This window comes from Natrix helvetica (genome assembly GCF_964273705.1).
Source record: "Natrix helvetica genome assembly, chromosome: 1".
NCBI lineage: Eukaryota > Metazoa > Chordata > Lepidosauria > Squamata > Natricidae > Natrix > Natrix helvetica.
Genome location: NC_138548.1, coordinates 86,268,976 through 86,291,748, shown reverse-complemented (window position 1 = coordinate 86,291,748; position 22,773 = coordinate 86,268,976).

The window sequence follows — 22,773 nt, the reverse complement described above, 5'->3', positions numbered from 1 at the left end:
TTATTTCAAGTTGGACCAATGCCCAGCTCCCTAACAAGCTTTCATTAAATCCCAATCAACAGGCAACTTTTCATGCCATTTGAAAGAACTGAAGATGGAGGGGTGGGAAAAACAATCCTCAACAGTGTCATTATTGCAAAAAATATTTTTCTTCCTGTTCATCCCCATGTTGAAAAATTTAAGGGTAATATTTCTCCACCAGAATCTACACCTACATACTAGACACCAATGATCTACATCATTAGTTTAAATATAGTTTCTGAAAGGGGAGTTACATGATCTGATATAATCTGATTCCAACATTATAGGAATAAATTTGAGAAAACAACACACTGAGTTGTAAGAAACCCAGGCCATGGAAGCCATCAAAAGTATTAGGGGGCATCCTTCAATGTTATCCATTATAGATTACTACCACAGTACTCATTAAGATAGCCTATTTGCAGCAGAATCTTCTGTCTTCCTCAATTTTGACATGATTGCTTATCATTTGCTTCTATTACCAGTGGAAATATTGTAATCTAGTCCTCTCCTGTTGCTGATGGTTAATCACCTGGGGAATGATAGATGTGAGCTTCACTGTCAAGGTTCTGACAGGTTGGTATGGGTTGCCTGTGGCCCATGATGGCAAGCTATCCATATGTGTTTTACCATAACAATCCACAACAGGGAAATCAGCTTTTGCTGGCACAAAGTTCATGAAGATTTGTATTAATGAGTTGTGTATAGAAAGTCTGTCTCTCTTTTTAACTTTACCATGAAATAGCATTATGTCAAGATAAGGAACCTCTGACTCTCCAAATATTGCTGAATTTGGTCTTTCTTTCTTTCTTTCTTTCTTTCTTTCTTTCTTTCTTTCTTTCTTTCTTTCTTCCTTCCTTCCTTCCTTCCTTTGTTTCTTTCTTTCTGTCTGTCTTTCTTTTCTTTCTTTCTTTCTTTCTTTCTTTCTTTCTTTCTTTCTTTCTTTCTTTTTTCAAATCTTACTGACTACATCTTTACATATCCTAACTATGTTTTAATCCTGCAGCTGCATCATGGAACAAGACCCCCATTTTAATCAAGGTTTATCATTTATAACCTGGGAATGAGAAGTACCTAGTCAGATAATTAGTCCCACATTAACCAAGAGTGGGCAGGGAGAAGGAAATTCACACCAGAAAGTACAGAAGGAAAACTATTCTGAAATTAGGACCCAATTCACAACCCAGTACTATCATCTTACTTTTACCTCTGATAAAATTTATCTTCAGAAGAGCTGAATCAGTTTGCCTTAGAAGTAAGTAAGCTACTCACGCAATATAACCCCCCCCCCCATCTTTTTATGTTGGCCAATATACCTTGAACCTTCCTGCCCTCTACTGGCTGTGATCTCTTTAATTGCTAACAGCAGGCATCCTTCCTATTCCACAGAAACAAAAATGCGCTGTCTTGCCTGTGGCATTGATCTTCCCTAAACATTTTCTGAGAAAAACTCATCAACTCAGTAGAGTGATGAAGCACTTTGGTATTAAATGACTGCACATCCTTTCGTCATTTAGCCATAAACATTGGATGTTTTGCTTTATGATTGATGTTAATCACTTTAAGTTCAGCAGACCCTCCCTGCTTCTATCTTTGTTATGACATAGTAAAGCAGAATGTGGTTCTGCCATTACTATCCCCTCACCACTGGTTTATGATGTTTTAGCAGACAGCCGCACTGTAGTATGAAATGTAGTTCACTGGTGAATAAAAACATATTGCTTGGGGGAAGCAATAGAGAAAGGAACATCTGGCTGTTAATATTAGGGAGCCAATGAACAGTGAGAAATGCTGATACTGTACTAAAGCAATGAAAGTTACATGCTTTAATGTCATATATGCGTTCTGAAGATATCATAATTAAAAGAAAGTAGCAGTAATTTATTATTACATTAAATGTTCAAGTTGTAAAAAGAAGATAGCTAAAATGTTTAAGTTAATATCAGGCACCAATATTGAATATGCTTTCTGATAATAACTGTGTAACATATTTCTGCCTTAGTCTCTTCCTTGACCTTACTTATTCAAATAGCCCATCTTTGATTTTTTAAAAAATATCATCAACATGTTTATCTCAACACAACAATTCAATGTTAAATTAGTTAATTGGCTCTAGGAAAAGACTTAAAAGACTACTTCTTCAACATTTTTGTTTTTAAAAAATTACTCCCCCTCTCATTATTGTGCACTTCTGCTAAAAGTAAACGTTACATTCTAGAAGATATTATATATTTCTGGGCATTTCCCCTCACAGATAAATATACCCTTTGTATACTACTTGGCATGTCCCTTGTCTTCTTCCTCTATTTTGCCCAGCTCAGGAAAAAATAATCAGATAGATTTTTGTTAACGTTTATTCTAGCAGAATTGCTAGGATGATGCTTTTCAAATGGACTGACAGAGTAGTACCATGGGAATTGACTGTGCTTTTTTTTTCTTTGCTTCTCTTTTCATTTCACACAGTGCTGGAAGCACATGGGATTGAGCAGGAGGATACTCAATAACTGTCAAATTTGAAGCAAAAACATGGCCTTTGATTGGCTGTTACTTAGCTATTTTGTGGTTTCAATTGAATAACACCTGGCTGAAGTCTTCCATGACAGGTCAATGCTAAATGCATGGCAAACCTTTCTCTCTAGTTAATAAGATTTAAAATTACATCTATATCCTAGGAAAAGAAAAAAATGCTAGAAAGATACTTTATACTTATAAAATAGAAAAATGTGGGTTAGACAACATCACCACCAGATGGATTTGTAACTGGCTGACCAATCATATTCAATGTGTGGTCCTCAATGGAACTGCATCTACAGGGAGGGGAGTATGTAATTAGGTGCTGCAAGGCTCTGTTTTCAGCCAAGTTCTCTTCAACAGCTTCATCAATTATTTGAATGCGGGGATAGATGGGGAACTTATCAAATTTGCAGAAGACACCAAGCTAACAGGAATAGCCAACACTCCAGAAGATAGGCTTAAAATACAGAAGGATTTTGACAGACTTGATCATTGGGTGCTATCTAATAAAATAAAATTCAATGGTGAAAAAAGTAATGTTCTACACTGAGGCAAGAAAAACAAAATGATCAGGGGACTGGAAGCTAAAACATATAAAGATTGGTTGCTGGAAGTGGGTATGTCTTGTCTGATGAAAAGAAGGACTAGAGGTAACATGATAACAGTATTCCAATATCTCAGTGGCTGACACAAAGAAGAGAGAGTCAAGATATTCTCCAAAACACCTGAAGGCAGGACAAGATATAATAGGTGGAAACTAATCAAGGAAATAAGTAACTTAGAACTAAGGAGAAATTTCCTGACATAACAATTCATCAGTGGAACAACTGGCCTCCAGAAGTTATAAATGCTCCAACACTGGATGTTTTTGAGAAGAGATTGGATAGTCATTTGTCTGAAGTGGTGTAGAGTATCCTGCCTAAGCAGGGGGTTGGACTAGAAGAGTTCCAAGATGCCTTCCAACTCTGTTACTTCTATTCTATTCTATTCTATTCTATTCTATTCTATTCTATTCTATTCTATTCTATTCTACTTTCTGGTTTTCACCAGGGTATCTACAATCTTATTTGACATTTCTTGTATTCTCCTGCCCAGCATGTATAAATCTTGAAATTCTGAAAAATTGTCTTGTGGGCAAATAGACAAATAACCTAATTTGTTGCTTCAAATGATGTCGAATGGCCTCTAATGTACTGTAGGTGGCATGGCAAGATATTAGAATTAATGCATTCCGTACGTATATTCATGAATGTATTTATATGATTCACTAGAGTTCACAGGCAGAATACCAACTTCTGTTAAGATTTCTGGTTTATATGTCCAGTAATTTGCCATGATGGCTAAATGGAACTTTTAGCATCTGAGACATATTTCTCAGAATGGTTGAGAAATTGGTATTTGTAACCCTGTTGTTGGTTTTCTAAAAGTATCTATTTCACTAAATTGTGGTAAAGGATATTGGGTTCTTGACAGTCAGGCAGTATATCACATGACCAGTTGAGAATATCATCTGAAAATATTGTTATTGATATAGAAGACTCTTGATGTCACAGTAAATGATTCACTCATTTGCTAAATAGCCTTTGCATTTTATGAGTTTCCATTGGTACAGCCTTCCATGAGATGAGCCAGTCGCAGGAGCTGAGATGTCAACAGTGCACAATCCTTGTTCCTTCTGTAATTCAGGAGCACCTTTGTCAGTTCCTGTTCTGCAAAAATCTCAAGATTCTACTCAAAATCCAAGAATGGGAGAAAGGGAGGGGTGAGAGAGAGGAGAAAGAGGGAGAGGGAGGAAGGGAGAGAGAGGGAGGGGGAGAAACAGAGAGAGAGAGAGAGAGAGAGAGAATGCTGTCAAGATCACTTGAGCTACTCTAAAAATCTTGACCTTAATTAATTGATTAATCTCTCCCAGCTCCCTCAAATGGCTGTCTGAAAGTGACCAGACTTCACTCAGTTTCTGAAGGCTTTTATTGTTAGGTACAAAACATTTGGACATAAACTATTGGACTAAGACTAAGCCAATAATCTTCTGAGGATTAGGGTTCTATGGGTATGATCAATACACAGTAGACTTGGCTGATGTATCTCTTGTCTATTGGGAATCTATGTAGATTGATACCCATATTGTTTAAACAATAAGTGTTTCTTTTTCCAAAATCAAGAACTATGGCGGAGGGGCTGTTGTCGCTTTATCTGTTGGAAGCCAGCAATAAAGCTTGTATTAAATTTGTAAGGCAGAATCAGTCCTTATTCGTGCAAAAATCACTGACTCGCTTAAATACTAGCTGCACTGTATTTTCCAGTTCAGTGAGTAAAACTCTCTGAAGAAGTCACAGTTGCTTAACTTTTTGGCAAGGAACCAAGCTAACTTCAGATTCAGCATAACAATGAGGACTGACACAAGGCTTTTCTGGTTTGAGAAAAAGAAGTAAATTATCAGTTTTAATTAAATACTGAAAGCTGGCTAGTTTAGATTGACTTTAGGCAAATCACGTAGTTCAAAGTTTTCAAAGTGGCTGAAGCAAGTAGTAACAGAAGATGGCTTTCCTGCCTCAAAAATCTCCAAGGAGCTCCAGATCAACTCCATATACTTTGTGAATACTTCAGACCCTCTAAAAGTAGGCTTTTCTTAGTGCTCTCTGCCTATGGCTGTCCTTAAGAACCAAATTTGATATGCTTGCCCCTTTATTTGAAGCATTTAGGTTTAAGCTACTTATCACAGCTCTTGAGTGTGAAGATATGAATAGTAAAGAAGCTCGGATTTCCTCCCCACTGTTTAAAATAGTTACTTCTGTTTTCAGAATGTTAAACAATGCATCATATAAATGATATACTACATTAAAAGGTATATGAAATAATAATTACCATATTTTGCTCAAAAATTCTTGACATGTTATACAACAGCATACAGATCATTGCTGGAACAATTACCTTGAAACTGCTGATGTAGAAATCAGCATTTTCAGAATAAAATGAAGGGAAAGCTTATAGATTCAATAACATATCTTCCTGTTACAACCAGATAGAAGGATGTAGGTGTCCAAGCATGACATTGAAGAATCTAATTAAAATAAGGGACAGAGAAATATTAGCTTTCACTTCTTTCATACAGGATATAATTTTCAATTTCTCTGCTCACAAAGAATGTCACCAATTATGATAAATTTGCATTAAAAACAACAATAGCAATAGCAATTAGACTTATATACCACTTCACAGTGCTTTACAATCCTCTCTAAGTGGTTTACAGAATCAGCTTATTGCCCCCAACAATCTGGGTCCTCATTTTATCAACCTCAGAAGGCTGGAAGGCTGAGTCAACCTTGAGCCTGGTGAGATTCTATCTGCCAAACTGCTGGCAGCTGGTGATCAGCAAAAGTAGTCTGCAGTCCTGTGTTCTAACCACTGCACCACTCCTGCTCTTATGAAGGAATTTCCACTCATGTACCCTGGCCAAATTCATTGGATACAGCAATTCCTAGAGTACAGACATGATTAGCTCCTGAACAAAGGAGGAGCTGCTAAGAATAAAACATCAATCCCATTGAGGTATCAAAAACACTGTGGGAAAAACAAACCCAAATTTTAATAGCTGTGAAGCATCTTGGATGCTTCAATGTCAAATTTTCTTTCTTCCATGTCCAGGTTTTGAGATCTAAAATTATTTTCAGTTGGCCATTGCATTCAGACCCCATGGACAGTTTTTGAAGTTCTTCAAAAGCCATGCATTGAACTGCTCTGGTAATGAGGACAAGAGAACACTAGTGTGACATCCTAAGGTTGCACCTAGAGCTCAACTGAAGGATGAATTGAAGCTGACCAAAGGTACCTCAGTCCACTCCCATACTAGTCAAAATGAGAGGGTTTTTTATTATAAATTGTCACTCTTTTTTTCTTTCTCATTTCCAAAGATGAGATCCATTTGTATAAAGTCACTTTAGTTCAATAAATTATTCATAAAAATATATTTTACAAGCAGATATTGTTGTTACAAAGCTACATATGAGATATCAGTTCCTGTGACACTGATAGATGTTATGCATACAAAAACAATACTACTAATAATAGTATTTTATCCCAGAAGTGAAGCTTCAATTGGTAAATTATTGCCAAATATTTGCAACTCTTTTATATTACTGATCTGCTGTTTTTGTTCCAGCTAAATGTATAAAAACGGGTAACAGAAACATATTTCTCATCTTGTGATCTTAAAAGGTGTGAAATGCTGCACTGTAAGATATTTTCCGAGATCTCCTTGCTATCCAAATAATGATGGCTGGCCATTATTCAACCATAATCAGTGTTGAAAATAATCTCTACTGGTGCTTTACTTCCAATCCTCAACTGAAAAATTCAAAGACCGAGGGAGAAACATTATAAAAGAAAGAAATGAGAAACAAAGAATGTTGCAATGAAGCAATCTTAAAACTTTCTGATCATTAAGAGGAAAAAAATGTCGTCTCCCTATATTATGGATAAACAAGAGATGACTTGTAGAACATGTGCAGTGCACACCATTGATTTGAAGTTCTAAGAGCACCCAGAGCGATCAAGAGTGAAGTTTTAGATTTTTCTTAGTCAGAAAAAAACACCTTTTAAAAGGAATCGATCAGATTTTTATTTCTATCTACAAGGTTTACATCATCTGCTTTACCTCCTAAAAGTTATTTCCATTCCCCCCTCCCCTTTGATACGTCAGTCTTGATTCCGGGCAACTGTCTGGACTAGTCTCTACAGTTTTCTTGTCAATGTTTCTCAGAAGAAGTTTGCCTTTGCCTGTTTTCTAGGGTTGAGAGTGACTGGCCTGAGGTATGCAGATAGCTTTGTGCCTAAGGCAGGATCAGAACTCACAGTCTCCTGCTTGCTACCTTGATATCTTAACTACTACATCAAACTGTCTCTCTCTAAATACTGAACAACTAAAAATAGCCCTGCCTCATTCCAAGTGTTTAAAAGGGTCCCCAGCTACACACTGTGTAGCTCCAATTCATGCAGCCTACAAGCACAAAGTGGGGCCCCAGGCTGGGGGGAAAAATGCCTATTCCAGTTCTATGCAGCAACGTTTTCATTAGGTTATTGTTGGTTTGTTGAATAGTAAAACTGAGCCTGGATGACTCAGTGATAAAATAATAAAAACAGTAAAAAGCATAAGAACCAACAAAACCCCCTTCTGGTGCCTCAGAGAACAGATTCACACATATCCATAGAAACTGTAAAGCTTCCCTGGGTCCAGCTTCATAGAATGCCAGTATTTGGTGGGAGATGGGCAGTGGTGGGATTCAAATTCTTTTTACTATCAGTTCTGTGGGTGTGGCTTGGTGGGCACGGCATGGATTGGTTGTCATGGCAGGGGAAGGTTACTGCAAAATCCCCATTCCCTCCTGATCATCTGGGACTCGGGAGGCAGAGAATAGATGGGGGTGGGGTCAGGCAGAGGTGGTATTTACCAGTTCTCCAAACTACCCAAAATTTCTGCTACCGGTTCTCCAGAAGTGGTCAGAACCTGCTGAATACCACCTCTGGGGATGGGGTATGTATCTTTAAAACATTTTCAGAGGGTCAAGAGAAGAGGAGCCTGTCAGCTTTTGGGGAAGGCTGCTCCAAAAGTTATTCTCAGATGCAGAGGGTGATAACATATGCAATGAAAAAGTACAACAATTGCATTTTTTATTTTAAATCCTTATTGCTAATTCTGACTGTGGAGCTTTGCTCTGTGGAGATATAATAGTTTTCTTTTTAAAGCAAAGAAGAGACTTCACATCACCACACAGTTTTTGAGTACCATACAAGAGACTTCATTTCTCCTTCTGTTTGAATTTGCCTGCAGCACATTGCTGTCAAATTCCTCTTAGAGTCCCATGTACTTATTTTGGTTCACCTGAAGAATCAATGCAAACAAAATGTTGTAGCACTGTTGCTCATGCCCAAAGAACAGAGCTATGTGTCTTATGGGTCTGTTTGTTATGTGTAAGTTAAAATCAGAGGAATAGATGACACCATTGATGAACATTAAGCAAGGACTCTATTTTTGACTATTGTCCTTTCTGAAAGCTCTACTTTCAAAAGCTGGGAGGTCCCGGTGATTAACTCTAAGAGCAGGAATCTGGAGCACAGAATGGATGGGAAGCAAATGACTGGTCTAACTCTTCCAATATTTAATTGAACATGGGATCCTCCTTTCCTCTCCTTCCATCTTTAAAAATAAAAATCTCACTTTCTGGTGATCCATCTCTTTCTCAGAAACAGTTTTTTAAAAACCATGACTCAATTTTGTTAAGTTAAATGAGGGGCTGGTTGGCAGAAGATAAGTTTCATGCGTTTTGGTTGCTTTGATGTACAGAATCTTTGGAATGGCTGTGGTGTTGGAGTGCAGTTGAATTGGGAGAAGTGAAATAGAACATGGAAATGGAATGGTATGCTGTGAAGAACTGGAATAGTTGGGGAACAATTGAGATTGAGCCGTAGCCTTCCAGCAATGACCATATGAGCTTTTGAGTAGGATTTTTTTTTAGTTACCTTACAAATGAGTTACTAAAGTGGAGGTCCATTTTTTGAAGAGTGCAACAAAGTAGAAGGAATCATCAATGCAGGGATATTGGAGCATACTAGTTATTTGGAAGGCAATTTGAGATGTTTGATTAATTCCAAGTATTAGTCTTGTTCATGCCCAGTAACTGCCTCTTAATATACTCCTGCATGTGCAGCTGGGTAGCGTGTGCCTGTATTATACATAAAAAAAACCATTGTATAGGTTTGCCCTGCAATGGCTCAGTGCAGCAAGGCAAAAGCAGCTTGGGTGGATAGTGTCCGCTATTAGTTTTGAGTGGCCATAATGGCAGATATGGACCTGACCCAATGGGTAGCTGATCCCACTCTAGAGACATTTTTTAAAAATCACGGGACAATGTAGTGTTATCTGAAGTTGGAGGAAATTATAATTAGTCGTTTGCCATAGTCAGTTCATTCTCTGGTTGCTTTTTGGCTTGCAGATTCTGCCTCCCTCCTTGCAGTGATGTTAGGTTGGCTAACAAAATTGTTGCACCCCAGGTGGCTAATAGATACTGATCGGTTTCCAAGGGAGCTTGGGACTTTTTCTGGGGATCTGCTACATGACTCAACTGAGGCTTTCATCTCATCTGGAATGAATAGGTGATGGCAGCCTTAGCTCATGTTGTTCCTCTGCAAACTCTTCCAATGGCTGGACTGATTTCTAAAGATTTCATCTGAGAGATAAAAGATAAAGTATGTCTAGGAGTGACATAATAAAGTGTATATAGTGACTTATTCCTTGCTAGGTAGGCAAACGCTGCAAGAACATCTAGTGGCCCATTGTGAAGAATACACTGAACATCCAATGGATCAAGTGACTTGAATCCATTCTAAATTAGACACACATACTTCAAAATGCATAGTTTGTATAAGAAGAATTATAATTCCTTCTGAGATGGATACAGGTGGTTCTTAAATATGATAGATAGATAGATAGATAGATAGATAGATAGATAGATAGATAGATAGATAGATAGATAGATAGATAGATAGATAGATAGATAGATGATAGATAGATAGATAGATAGATAGATAGATAGATAGATAGATAGATAGATAGATAGACAGACAGACAGACAATTAAGTATTATAATACAATCTTTACAATACTTCCTAGGACAGTAGTAAAATTTCTGAAGACACAATTCATGTCACAAAAATCTCACAATTTTATGTTGTGAACTACCCACTGTCAATTAGAGTCAAGTGGCATCTAAGTTGGACTAAATAACAAAATAAAGGAATAAATAATCCAAAATATATAAAACCCTGTTGCAATGTTAACATTATTCAGAAAACTGATATACCTTTACCACTTTAGGCCCATATTTCACCTTCTGAAGTATAGAACACAATCTGCATTCTGATGTGACATAATTGTTTTATACCACTGCAAAGCTTCATAGCTATGCCCATGTGTGTTTATCTAATTATATTTGTTCTGATTGAGAAGATCCCCAACATAACCTCTTCCACACTCTAATTATTCTTAGCGGGATTACTGTCAAAAACCTAAAATCACTAATCTCAATTTCACACATTATGCAGAGACAAAACAGAATTTTCATCCAAGTTCACTTAAAGTAGTCGATAGTAATCATATAAGCCTGTATATTGCATATGTCTGTAAAATTTGCTTTTATATTTAAAATGAAATCAGACTTTTTAATGGCATAATCAATAGGCAATACATAAAAGGGTCCAAAGACAGAATGAAAAGCAGTCTTAAATAGTTTATTCTTAAATGTTTGAAAATTAGCACAGGTACAAAAAGATGTTCTTTGTTTACACAATCGTACAAAGGATTCAACAATTCCTTATTTTAGAACAGTTTTAAGGATTGTTTGTTATACTGACCTTGAACCCCTAAATTAAAATGGCAGCTGGTTACAGAACTTTTATATTATACAAGATGGATTTTTATTTTTTGTTGAAATCTAAGATGTCAAGCCTTTGTAATGAAACAAGGGAGTGTGAATATAACATGGATGGGGCCAATTTAATTTTGATGGAAAGAAAATCCCACAATGTGGGCACCACAGCAGAAAAGGAATGTTTTTGGGGACTCACTACATGTAGATCCCTAGCCAAATATCTGCTTGCAGATTGCAGCATTCTTTTCCTGTGCAAGCTAATGAGTCAAGCTGATTTAAGGGGAGAAGGTGGTCCCTCAGATAGCCTGGTCCCATAGCATAAAGGAATTTAAAGGTTAAAACCATCTTGGATTGGACCTGGAAGCAAACTGGCAATCAATGCAACTTGCAGAACAGAAGTATAATATGTGTTGTCCTAGATGCTCGAAAACTGTCTGTGCTTCTGGTCTTCAACAACAGCTCCATGTAGAGTGTATTGCAGTAGTCCAAACTGTAGGTGACTAGGGCATGAATGTCTACGAGCAAGGCTTGCTGATCCAGGCACAACTGATGCCCAATAGAAATATTTCCAAAGTCCTCCTAGCCATAATTGCCACCTGCTCTTCCAGTTTAGAAGAATCCCCAGATTGCACACTGGGTCTTTCTTGGGTAAGGTTACACTCCTTATCCAGTACCAAAGATGATATAGTCCTTGAATGACTGAGACCAAAAACCAAAGCAACTTTGTTTTGCCAGGGTTTATCTGAAGCTTAATGTCCCCCTTCCAGACCCGCACAGCCTTGAGGCATCAGGATATGATCATGGCATCACTTAATTTACCAGGGATAGAAATGTACAACTGCATATAATCAGCATAGTAATGAGCCCTCACCCCATGGCAACAGATGAGCTCATCCAGAGGCCTTAGGTAGAAGTTTGAAAAAAATATTATCCTGGAAGAGACTATATGGTTGCTACGAGTCAACACTGTCAAGATGGCATATAATCAGTCAACAAGATAATTACTTATCCACAGGATCTCCATTTTATTTAACCTGACTGTTTTAAAAATAAGTAAGGATTTTATTTAATTCATCTCAAATTTCTGGCATATTGAGTATTGGGTGTCAACAATATGCTGATAAAATTTCATGTTTAATCTTCAGGTGACTCACCCAAAAAAGTTCCATACATCTGTTGAAAAGTGTGGAGATCATGACAGGATCATTGTAAAGCCTTCTTCCAATTCCCAGTCCAACCGCTAATCTTGATCAAGTTAATAAAATCTCCCTTTCCTTTTATCTCTCTCATCATATGACATCCAATCCAGAGGTTAAGCATCAAAACCAGGGCAAAACTGAAATATAACCAGAAATTCTCCCTTCGCCAAGTGAGTTTGAATATGTCTGGCTACCTCATGTAACCTTTTTACAAACTACACTTATTTTATACAGCAGTTGTCAAACTGCATCCTCATTCAGAAGCTGGAACTATTTTCAATAATCAATTGTTTTAAAATATTGTCCTCTCTTCCTATATATTTTTTTCTTCCTCAAGGTAAAGAGACAGTGCTTTTTCCTAAATGTCACTGTGCACAGAGATCCTGAAATCCATTAACTTCTTATTAAATCTATATCTCTGCAGAAGGAAATAGCTCCAGCAATCCTAAATCTGAGCAAAGTGATATGTTCATGACAGGAGAAGAGATGCGAAACTTCTCTTTCTCAGATCAACATCTTCCTGTGCATTAGAGTAGATCAAAGCTAGTTCATGCCCTGATGCTTGAAACTTCCATTGCTATCTCCGTGCAATCCATTATTTAACAAGAACCCTTATAAAGTTAAAATTAATGTTTCCAAAATCAAAATAGAGTCTGAAGAAATTTCGCTCTTCATGAAACTTTGAAAGAGAAACAGTTGTGACAGAAAGGAAGCTTTCAGTGAGCTCATTTGTGATCTAGTTAATAGAACAATAATGCATGCTCTCTAATTATTATTGCTATTTACCAGTTTGTGAAATCTCTGTCAGCACGTCAGTAAAGGGATTTGCTCTGTATGAACAGCTACAGTAAATAATACTTTTATTTAATAGTCCAGGCCACTGTTTCCTAAAGTGAGGTCTGGGAGCTCTGGAATCCTCAAGATCTTTCAAGAATCTATGAAACGAACAGTATTTGGTACTCTTATGCTGAAAAACAATACAATATTAAAATCCCATGAAACAATCATGAGAACAGCAGCAGGTATATTAATTTTAATTTTATTGCAGTAAATATTGATAAGTTCAACCCATACAAACAAAGCTCTTTTGGGGTCCTTCTTCATTTTTAAAAGTGGGGAGAGTTCCTGAAGGAGGAAAAATTTTTTAAGAAACACTGTTCTACACCCTGTGTTCAAGAATAACTACATTTATCTCTTCCGCTGAATATACTTGTCCCCTTTGTTTTACTTACAAATGTAAAAGGCATATTCACATATTGATATTCTGGAGAAAAACAATAACAATGACAACTGTGCATGACACCTGTGATCAGAATCTGAGCTGTTCCACTTCTCTGCTAATTTCAGAAATATTAATTGGTTATCTTGTTTTGCTTCATATATTACAAACAAAATAGGCTGACTTTGAAAACAATTTATTTGACAGAATATTCTTGCCTGGAGCTACAGTTTCTATTGCAATACATTAATTAGCCAATATTTAATTAATTTGCATACAAGCAATGCTACATTATGGATGCTGACCTTTGCAGAGCATCAGTCTCATTTGCCAATGGATTTTACATGCTTTATTATCAACTTGGATTTAATTTACTGTATTTACTAATAAATATTAGTATTTTTAGTGCTGAGTCCCAATTTGGAGTAGTGATTTAAGACACAGGGCTATAAAATGGGACATATGGAATTTTAATCCTGCCTTAGGCATGAAAGCCTTTGGGTAACTTTGGGCCAATCACTCTCTCTCTCTCTCTTAGTCCTAAAGGGAAGAAAGGGCAAATCTCTTCTAAAATGTTCTCAAGAAACCTGCATTTGTTAATAATAAATCAGGGGCACCCCCTCAAATAAAATTATTAACATAATAAATGCTCTATGTTAGGTTCTTGCTAAACAATTTCAAAATATAGATAATTCTCAACTTACAACCCTAGGAGAGCTCCAAATTTCGGTTGCTGAGCAAGGTAGTTTTGCCCCATTATGTAACCTTTTTGAAAGAGTTGTTAAGTGAATCACACAATCATTAAACAAACTGGCTTCCTCCGTTGTCTTTGCTTGTCAGAAGCTGGCTGGAAGATTACAAATGGTGGTCACATGACCCTGGGACAGTGCAATGATCACAAATACATGTCATTGTCAAGTGCCTGAATTTTCATCAAGTGATCTTGAGGGCATTGCAACACTCATAAGTTTGAAAACTGATCATGTCACTTTTTCCAGTGTCATTGTAACTTCAAACAATCATTAAATGAAAGCTAAGGACTACCTGTATGTAAGCATGAAAATTGACATTTCTGCCAGGAGTCAGCAGAAGCACCTTCAAGAGAAATATATAACTACTATCAATGTGGATATCTCTTAATTACTCAAGTTTTCACTGTGGATTTGCCTACTCTGCTAGAAATTAGGAGCTGAAATCTAGAACTGAGTTTTCTGGATACAGATTTATTGAATTTTGATCCTCTGGTTGTCTCTGCTCCTCTGCAGTTTTCTCCCTTGCACAGTCCTATAATTTTATTCCACGACTACCAAAACAGAGAATAGTTCTCTAACACACTGTAAACTTCTATTTTGTTAGGATCATCTGTAAAATATGAATACACCTAGCAGCTGCTAGCCAAATCTATGGGTATTTATATGCAAACTACTATCATAACACATTCTGGCCACAACTGTTTACTAGTGGAAATAGACAGAAAAGTGGGGGCAATTCATATACGATCAAATAACAAATGTGAAGCTGGAATGCTGACCAATAGAACAGAGGTTTTCAAACTTTTTTCCCCCCTCATGGTCCCTACTGAACGTCATTGATCTTTGTGTACCTCAAAAGCAGTGCTGGTTGATAGATGTTTCATTTTAAACCATAGTCATTTTGATTATCTATGCTGCTAAAATTAACCCAGATAATGAGATATGAAAATTATGACAATTCGATTATACACCTGGCAGTTAAGGCACTTATTGCAGTCCCTTGTAATATGACATGGACTCCTGAGGGCCATACAGCCTATGTTATCATCTATCACGGCTATGAGTGTATTTATCTTGGTCATTAATATAAATATTCATTTAGGAAACCGTTATGCTGAACTCACCTAAGCAAGTTGTCAAAGGCTTAGACTCTGTGAAATAGCATCTTCATGTAAAGTGAAGATACTGAAATACATTTCCCAGTTTAAATTATACATACACACTAGCCAGCATTTAAGGAGTTTTGGATAAGATGTGCAACTTTTCCCTTCGCTCCACTCTTCCCACACATACTGAATTTATAGTTGTTTAGCCTAAAAGAAAGTGATTTTTTCCAAAGTTACTCAGCAAGCTTCGGGCCTTAAGCTAATAATGATAAGATATCAACTATCTATGATTAAGCTTTCCCACAGATTGTATGGATCTGCTGCTTTAAAGACATGGGGAAATGATTGCTTCTGTCCAAGAGTTTCAACCCTTTCTTCCTTGCCCTTTCCCTAAGCTAAATCAGATCCTATCACCCACAGAGGACAAAAATATATACTGATATGGTATTTGGCTTAAGATGAATGGTTTACTTTGTGCTATATTCAGCATGGAACAAACGTTAGTATCTAGCAGAGTTTCCATATGTTTTCAATATTAAATCCTCTGAAAATGGTACTGTAATGAAATAAATGTTAGTACCTATGGGGTATAAGTAAGTTGTAGAAATAAGTGAACTTCTTGAAAATTCATTTTAAAATTAATTGATCCTATGATGCATTGATATATATATATATATATATATATATATATATATATATATATATATATATATATATATATATATATATATATATATATATATATATATATATATATATATATATATATATATATATATATATATATATATATATATATATATATATATATATATATATAATGTTTTTGTAGATTTTCACGGGTGTAGGTATGCTGGTTTTGTTGTATTTGGGTCTTTTCCCGTGTAAGGTTGAGATTGTCTTTGCAATGTTTCGGCAGGATCTCACCTGCCATCTTCAAGCTGTGGGCTTAAAATGTGATCGGAGCTGCCGTCTTTCTGTAAGTCTTGGTGGGAGGGGATGGGGTGCTGGCTTTGTTTCAGTAAGTGGAATGATTGGTTGTGTGGTTGTATCATGATAGGTAGATTGGTGCTGATTGGTGCAGGCTGTGTGTGCATTGTTGTTTTGTATTGTAACGGCTTGGGTGGTGGGTGGTGTTCGTTTGTTGGCTAGGGCTGGTTTCCAGATGTTTGGTAGGCGGGAGGTATCATCATGTTTGTTCATGTTGTGGGGGTGTTTCTCTATTTCGATGGCTTCCATGATTATTCTCTTGTGGAGGTGTTCTGTTTTGGAGATTAACCTGGCTCCTTCAAAGTTGATTTCATGTCCTGTACCTTTAAGGTGCTGGAAAAGGGTAAGTTGCTTCTGGGTGGATTGCTGGAGCAAAGGAAGTTGCTGACTGCAAGTCTGATTTTATTGGCTTCATCTGGGTTGATTTTGATGAGTGTAGATGAGCGGAGTTGAAGCTACACTCATCAAAATCAACCCAGATGAAGCCAATAAAATCAGACTTGCAGTCAGCAACGTCCTTTGCTCCAGCAATCCACCCAGAAGCAACTTACAGCAACAAGAAGAAAAAGCACTCTCCAACCTGAGGAAAGACAACAACATAATCATTCTTCCAGCAGACAAAGGAAATGCCACAGTGGTGATGAACACATCTGACTACCAAGCCAAACTATCCAACCTACTCCAAGACCCTGCTTACAAACCTATAAACACAGACCCCACCACCTACCTGGAAAAAAGCACCAAATCCAAAATAAAAGCCTCTGCCATCAGTGAAGAGATCCAGCAAAGAATCATCCCCAGAGAGAAATCTTCCAGATGCCCCAAACTCTATGGGCTCCCCAAGATACACAAAGAAGGAACACCACTCAGACCCATAGTCAGCTCCATAGGCTCACCTCTACAGAATCTTGCCAAATTCCTCACCAAACAACTCCAACCCTACGCAGAAACCATCACCTCAAACGTACAAAACTCACTCCACTTCATAGAAACAATAAAGAAACAAAACATACAACCCAGCGACCTACTTGTGAGTTTCGATGTCATATCCCTCTTCACCCAAGTGCCTATAAAAGAAGCCTTGACAGCCATCCAGAAAAAACACAACCCCCCCAAACACATCCTGGACCTGACCAACCACTGCCTAACCAACACATACTTCATCCATAATGGACAAAGATACAAACAGATAGAAGGAGCACCCATGGGATCACCCCTCTCACCTGTCATTGCAAACTTATACATGGAACATTTTGAAACCAACGCCTTAGACAAATCTGAACACAAACCCAAACTCTGGCTTAGATATGTTGATGACACCTTCGTGATTTGGCCACACGGAAAAGAAAAACTGGACAACTTCCTCACACATCTCAACAGCCTACACCCCAAAATACAATTCACCATGGAAATAGAAGCAAACAACCAACTTCCCTTTCTGGATGTCCTAATCTACAAAAAACCTAATGGCTCCCTAGGACACACCATCTACCAGAAAAAAACACACACCAACCGCTACTTAAATGCACAATCCCATCACCACCCTGCACAGATCAACTCTGTAGCAAAGATCCTCATCTCCAGAACCAAATGCCTAGCCGACAAAGACCACCTGAAAACTGAATTACACAAACTCACAAATGTATTAATCTCCAATGGATTCCAAAGAAAAACAATCACCAACCTAATCCAAAAGGAGACTCCCCCAAAAAACCAAGACACAGAACAGGACAATGGCATCGCCCTCCTCCCTTACATCAAAGGCACCACAGATAAAATCAGCAAAATTCTCCACAAGCACAATATCAGGACAGCCTTCACCACTGACCAAAAAATAGCCAACATCTTAAGAAACCCCAAAGATAAAATCCAGCTAGAAAACCAAGGAGTCTACAAAATACCATGCAAAATCTGCCCAGCAATATACATAGGACAAACAAACAGAAGGATAAATGCACGCATCACAGAACACAAGAACGCAGTAAGAAAAAAAGAAAAAACTTCCTCCCTTTTCCAGCACCTTAAAGGTACAGGACATGAAATCAACTTTGAAGGAGCCAGGTTAATCTCCAAAACAGAACCTCCACAAGAGAATAATCATGGAAGCCATCGAAATAGAGAAACACCCCCACAACATGAACAAACGTAATGATACCTCCCGCCTACCAAACATCTGGAAACCAGCCCTAGCCAACAAACGAACACCACCCACCACCCAAGCCGTTACAATACAAAACAACAATGCACACACAGCCTGCACCAATCAGCACCAATCTACCTATCATGATACAACCACACAACCAATCATTCCACTTACTGAAACAAAGCCAGCACCCCATCCCCTCCCACCAAGACTTACAGAAAGACGGCAGCTCCGATCACATTTTAAGCCCACAGCTTGAAGATGGCAGGTGAGATCCTGCCGAAACGTTGCAAAGACAATCTCAACCTTACACGGGAAAAGACCCGAATACAACAAAACCAGCACATCTCTCTCTCTCTCTCTCTCTCTCTCTCTCTCTCCCTCCCTCCCTCCCTCCCTCCCTCTCTCTCTCTCTCTCTCTCTCTGTTGTTCTTGTTGTTTTGTTTATTTGAAGACTGTGGTAGCAATGAAGAAGAAACCTATGATAGATCACTTCCAGTTTCCAAAGCCGACGGATGTTGGTTCGCTGTTCGCTTCTCTGGTGGGTTCCTTTTAGGAGCACAGGTGGTCTTGGAGGGACCACCTGACATAGGGTGGCCTGCTGGAACCCCCCAGATAGGCGGCAGCCATGTGGGATCTCCAGTTTCGCTTCAGTAGCCGGGGAGCGTAGGGGGTGCATAGCAGCACCTTCGTTGAATGGATTCCGGAAGGAAAGAGTTAACTACATGCAGCTGCTGAAGTGCTGGAGGTGAAAAGTTCAGTCCAATCTCCTTAATTGCTTTTAACTGATGAGCAGCGGCTTTTTTGTAAGTTGTGGATTCAATCTGTTTGAAGTAGGAAGTTTGAAAGGGGGTTGCTTTTTTTCTTCTACCCCTCTTAGTCAAAGCGGCATTTGGACTGTCTCTCAATCTCAGAATGGAGAGAGAGAGCAAAAAGTTGAATTAGCCACTTGAACTAACTATGTGAAAAGTTTTATATCATAAAAGCAAGAGCTGATTGCTGAGTTGTTTCGAAAGCTTTATGGAAGTTTTTAATGTTCTGCTCCTGATTCCAAGGGGGAGCCAAGGGGGACCTGCTTCCTTCTTCTTCTTCGCACTTATAAATGAAGTCTGCCTTTTGAAACTACCTTTGAAGAAAGTCTGGCTTTATATTATCCCCCCTTAAGGACTCTTGGAGCCTCTCCTGTTACGTAGTTTTCTGGATTTGGATTATTTGATTTCTTTTTTTCTTTTTTTTTGAGTGACTTCTTGGCTTGGACCTGTGACAGAGGGTTAATTTTCACTTTTGGATTTGCCTGTCTTCTCGGACTCGCTCGGCTGCACACTTCACAGATGCCATTTCTTTTGCAAAAGATTTATACTCTTTCTGAACTTAGACAATGGGGCCCAGAAAACCACCTACAGGCAAAGCAGCCTCAGCATCGACTTCTTCCACATCCAGTCCAATGCTTCAACAGACAAAAATTTCATCATTTTCACAAGAAAGGACTGGAGAGAGTTCAAAAGATTTATCTGTTACTCAAATGTTTCACACTCTTATGCAGGGACAAAATGAGTTGAAAAAGGAGGTAGCAGATTTTGAGAAGAGCTTAAAAGTGTGCAGGAACAAATAACAGAAAATAAACAGAGAATTGGTGTGCTGGAGGAGGGCGCAGTTGGGCTGGGGGAGGAGGTTAAGGCAGTCCAGAAGGGGAATATAGAATTGGAAATTTTTATGGCAAAGATAGAACTTGAAAGAATGTCCTTCTTTCTCAGATTCCAGAACCTACCGGAGACAGAAGATGAAGATCTTAAGGATATTATGAGTACAATTTTAGCAGAATATATTAAAAGAGATAAAGAACAGTTGTGGTGGGATTTGGATCTGGTTTATAGGATTAATTCAGCATATGCCAGAACACATAATGTTCCAAGGGAAGTACATGTTAAATTTCTTTGGAAGACCATGAGGGATGAGATTCTAGGGGTTCAGAGGGGGGGACCTTTAAAATATCAAGATAAAGAAATTACCATTCTTAAGCAAATTCCGAAAAAATAAGAGATAAGAGGAGGAAGTATTCCTCCTTTTCAAAGAAAGTATATAATAAAGGAATTTGGTTTAGATGGTTATTGCCAGAAGGAATGCTGATCTTCTGGGAGGGAAACAGAATTAGAATTAACACAGTTGTGGAGGCAGAGGCCTTCATTAAAAAACATAGTGCCCTCCTAGAGGATGGAAATATAAGTAGTGAAAAAGGGAACAATAATGTGAAGACTCAGGTCACAAAAATAAATATATCTGGAATATCATTCTAATTGTTGATATATTAGAAAGTGGCAAAAGAGATGATTGAAAACATGGTTGATACAATGTATAATAAGATGCTGTTTCTGCTTATCTTTTATTCTTTTTTTTCTGTAAAAGTTGTGAGAATTGGAGAGATTCCTACCTCTAGCACGATGGAGGTGTCAAAAAAATTTTTGTATATCCACCTACCCTTTTCCCATAATTTTTGAAAACCAATAAAATTCTTTTAAAACAAGAAGAAATCTATGATGAACGACCATAAAACTTGTCAACCTCCTTTTCTTTTGTATTGGTGGTTGGACTGCAACATGGTAATTGTTAGATTAAAGGATTGTGAGGAAAGTCTATTTCATATTATACAGTCATTGAACTGTGCCAACTATCCTGTAGTTGAACTGTATCAAAATTTACTATCCTTTCTGACCATGAAATCAACGTTGCTGTTGCTTGGGCTTTGTTTTTGTTTTGGCTTTGTTTGTTTGTTTCAGAGCATTAAACAGCATGATGTTTGGAATGAAAGTGTCCAATTCTTGTCCATTTCAATTTGCTGATGCCTAAGATGTCAATTGTAGTTGATTTATTTCATTTTTCACCACTTGAAGTTACTATATTCATGCTGTTTACATGTTACGATCTCACTGTAATTCTGTATCATTGGCAACATCAGCCGCTACTCTCTCCAAAGGTTTTTATCTAAGCATGTCATAAATATAAGTAGCACCCTAAAAAGGTCCTCAGCCCTTCCTCAGTCCTATGATCTTCATACCTTCAATGGCACTTCTGGGTGTACCGTAGCACCACAGTGAGACAGCACAGCAAGACCTAAATGGGAAAGGAATAAGATTCAAGGAAATTGTACTACAACATTGCTTTTTTTTTAAAATCATACAGTATGTCTTTTCATAAGGATGTAAGGATATATAGGACAGCTCACTAATTATGAAATTGCATAAGATCTCCTTTGTTAAAAATTAAACAAAGGCATCATAATTAATATTTCTCTCATTAAAATATTCTTCGGGTTACCCTTTTTATTTCATTCCTTGTGGTAATTCTGTACGATGTCTAGCTAAATATGAAGTTGAAAGATGCAAGGGTTCTTCTAAGGAGGATCAAGCCAGGAAGCCAATCAAAAGCCCAGATGCTCCTCTTAGAAATACAGATTGGAGAGTTTTCCATCTGGGGTCCTCGGTTTGCCAATTTTGTCACATAAGTGGCCACAGCAGTTAGGTTCTCTGCTCCAGTTGAAAGAGAAAGACACCAAAGGGAACTATTTCTGCCACACAATCAGTAGGAAAATGCTGTGCTGACCGAAACTTTATCTGCAGCAATGTGCTAATGAGCTTTAAAAAGATTTAGCTGAATAACAGAATCAGAAGAATTAAACATACTGTACAGAAAAGCATTACATGAAATACTTAGATTGACAAAATAATATTCATCAATCATTAAGTGTTCATGAAACAACTCAACCTGTTCCAGCTGAACCATGCTGCTGACCCCATTGGGGAATTGTAGGTTTTGTAAATGGCCTAACATCTTTTTAAAATAATGCTTATCATTTCAAATATGATTTGGATCTACCTGGGTAAAGAAATGGTTTGATGATTATTTACATATCTATCTATCTATCTATCTATCTATCTATCTATCTATCTATCTATCTATCATCTATCTATCTATCTATCTATTTATCATCTATCTATCTATCTATCTATCATCTATCTATCTATCTATCTATCTATCTATCTATCTATCTATCTATCCATCTATCCATCCATCCATCCATCCATCCATCCATCCATCCATCCATCTATCATCATGTATTCCAAAATACATTCCAATTTTTAGAAGAAGTAAAATTATTTTAAGGAGTATGAAGAATACCCACCTGAGAAATGTTTCTGTTTATTGAAATTGCCTGGACTTGCTTTGAAGGTAGGCTTTCTTGGATGATTCTCCTGGAAAATCATTTTGAGATTTGGTTTAGACTTCACATGTGGCATAATCTGAGAACTTGCAGATGTATGGAACATAATACTCAGCTATAAATAGTAGATTAATACATGAGAAGACAAGTTGGGATTTTTAGATTTTAATGTTTGATAACAAAGAGCGAT